The sequence below is a fragment of the Protopterus annectens genome, chromosome 3.part0 (genome assembly GCF_019279795.1).
Source record: "Protopterus annectens isolate FY-2018-M chromosome 3.part0, PAN1.0, whole genome shotgun sequence".
Taxonomy (NCBI): Eukaryota; Metazoa; Chordata; order Ceratodontiformes; family Protopteridae; genus Protopterus; species Protopterus annectens.
In genome coordinates, this window is record NC_056731.1 from 1105248697 (window position 1) to 1105252053 (window position 3357).

General features: G+C 38.3%; 1 pseudogene; it reads left to right on the forward strand.

Annotated features, from left to right (window-relative positions):
* The first annotated feature begins 219 nt into the window (after positions 1-219).
* LOC122797432 lies at positions 220-369 on the forward strand (annotated as a pseudogene).
* Positions 370-3357: the final 2988 nt, after the last annotated feature.

The following is a 3357-nucleotide window of genomic DNA, read 5'->3' on the forward strand; positions in this document are numbered from 1 at the left end:
TAACCATAATTTTTTATTTCCTGGACAATATTAGGCTTCTACAATAAAAGGAAGATCTGCGACAGTGAGGCAAGATTGGCAAAGAAGTTAGGAGTGTGGCACTGAATACAGAGAGATGGCTACAGTTGGCACAACACTCCGTCCCAGTGTAGAAATAGGGGAAAAGGGGGTTGATGATAACAGCTAGGCCTCTACATTCTACATGTCTTTGTATGAATCAATCTTACCTGGTAGAGGAGAGACCATAATCAAGAAGGTGGTTCACCCACAGCGAAGCCCTTCCAATTCACTTTGGATGTGCTGACCTCTATGTTTTCACCAAATCCAGGAAACTCGTGGTAGTGTGTGTAGTATGTGTGTTTCTGCTATTCCCTGATAAAATGCCTGAAAACATTTTTTATGGACATATACTATATTTGGTTACCTGTTAAAGCTGCTTGTTGTCAGCTGTATGAAAAACTACAAACACAGCTGCAACTTTTTGAGTGTTTGTTTGAATTCACTTCATTGTCATGTTGCAACTCATTTTAATCAGCGTTCAGGATGTGACATCATTAAGCAATGAGATGAAATAGAAACTTGTCATAATAAAGTGCTGGGACAACAAAGACAAAGGAAAAAATATCTGATGACAGAAAATGCTTTTTGCAGTTGCAGAGTTTCCAGATTTCCAGGCAAGCTAATCTGTTCAAAACAAGTTCTTGGTTTATAAGCAGCCAGTTTTGTCCACTTTCACTATAATGTCTGATATATTACTGTTTGTACGGTCACTTACTAGTCTGTTATAGCCTCTTCCATCAAACACAATGGCCTGCTAGTAAAGTCTCCATCTCACAGCTCCATATTCTAAGGTTCTGTCCTGAGCTCTACTGTCTTGCTAGGTTTTGTATGTTCTCCCCTTATCTACATGGGTTTGTAGTCTTTTCCCACCTACCAACATCTTTGCTTAATTACAGTGAATAAATATGTTGTATTTATTTTATATGTTTTATGTAATTTTGACCTTGTGGTGAGATCAAAGGGGTCTAAGGACCTGTTCAACTTACATGATTAAAAAAGACAAACTAAGTTAATTTAAAAATGAGTGCTTCATAATAAAACCTTCCAAAAGATAGGTTGATTTTCTTTCTTAAAAGTGGACTCTTGTCACTCTTGTTAGTAATGGACTCTAAAAATACAGCAAATCATGAAGATTTAGAAAGACAATACAACACATTGTAGAAGACAAAGGGATGGATTCATAAAGTTTGTAGAAGCTAATTACGGACAGTGCAGCACTCCGAAGAAAGACTTCAGTGCACCAGCTGCAGACACGATTTCAGGAAACATAATGAAAGAATTACGGATACTTAGCTATTCAGGATAGGAAAATTACAAATTCCACATTTGCATGTCATTCCAAAACACATCATTTGTGCCCAATGCAACCTAAATGCAACAAACTGCAATGCCGTCTCTGTTCCAAAATCCTTGGTGTATGTTATATAGATCACAAGGAACGGAAGTTACTACTGTGGATTTTGCATATTCCATACCATACATAATTCTGAACTTTGTAGATATACATTTGTCTTCCAACATATAACAACATAATTTCACACATCGACTATAGTTGTGTATCACTCACACCTATAGCACTTAGGCCACTGATGACTATGGATTTCATAGTTATCTGTTACAGTACGAACATACCACCTACTCTAGCAGTATATGTCTGAATAGTAACTCCTACATAACTTCTTTACTTCATTCCTCATGATAAAGTGAACATTCTTACTACAGTTCCATTTGTTTGAGGCAACAGGAATGCCTGTCCAACTGGTTATGCATATGTTTTCAGTTATCTGTTGACAGCTTCTATTTCTTTAGAGTATAATGGCCAATAAATGTCAGAAAGTTCCATATTCATCCATTATCTGCAGTAATTCAGATTAACAGAAGCCGTACTGTTTGTTAAAGTACGGTGCCTCATAGCTTGGCCTGTAAGGAAACCGTTCAACATGCCTAAATTTTTGGCATGCCATGGGCACAAATGCATACAGAGGAAACATTATCATTAAATTATCATGGTTTGTGTGACTGTGACGCTCGTGCACTGGCCCAGCAATCAATGACCTCAATACTCACCACTAACACCAGTGATGGGCGTCCATATAGGGAAAGGATAATAAATACACAGTAAAGTACAATTTCCCTTAAGAGCACACAGAGATCACAGTCAGTCTGGGTCTGGTTTCTCCCTTTCTCTCCAGGTCCCCAGTAAGACTCCCCACTGGCTCAGCTATGGGATCCAGCTCTCAGCCTAGTGGGCAAACTAAAACCTCCAGCACTCTCTCTGTCCAACCAGTGCTTCGTGTCCCTGCCTGCCCAAGTAGCTGACACAGACACACTTGGAGATAAGAGTTATATACAGCCACACAGACACTCCTGGGGATGGCTGGCACAGGTTCTCCAGCTGTGCCCCTTTTACCCAGACTATATGGTAGTACCACTTGCCACCACCCATTACAATTTATCAGCAACTAAAAGGCCCTTATGAAAGGGTGTCCAATTATACTGTGCAATATTATTATCCAAATGCTAAGTGTAACTGAACAGTCAAGGCTTATTGGAGTGGCTTGGCCAGTATCACTATATACATGCAATGTACTCCAGAGCTTAAATTATCTCTACACAAAACAGCCACAGTTGAAATGTTTAAAAATATTTAATAATAGAAACACAAGACAATACTTCTTACTACACAGTGCTAGTCAAGAATTCAGACATCACTGAGAAATGCTTAAAATAATATAGCAGAAAAGTTCTGATATTAATACAAAAAAAACTAATCTACTCTTCCTAGTTCCTAGCTATAGCTAAGAGAAAACATAGTTCTAAAATAAACTTGCATATAGAACACAGGTAGAGTGCTGGTGAGTTGGATTTTCTCAAGACAAATGCTCCATGCTCTCATTCTTTTTATCCTTAAATTGATAACGCAGTAACACTGATTCATTTCAGATTACATCATTTCTTTCTGGTTCCCAGGCTAACAGAAACTCGGAGGTTAATAGCCCTTTTAACCTTGCAGCTAGTCAGGAAGCCAGAGCAATTGAAGAAATTATACATGCAAATTCTAGCCATTAACTCTGGCCTCAAAACAATAGGCAGAATGCCTCCCTCTAGACATCTCGACTCTGAGTTTTAGCTCAAAGAATTTCACGATGCTTGACTCATCAGCTTTATTACAGCAGCGTGCACTATTTGTTTCAGTTCAACATCCAATACAGTCTTTTCACATTTAAGAGAACAAGCCTGCGGTTTAAATTAATATTTACAAATGACTGAATTATCTACAAAATTCTATCTAGCTAG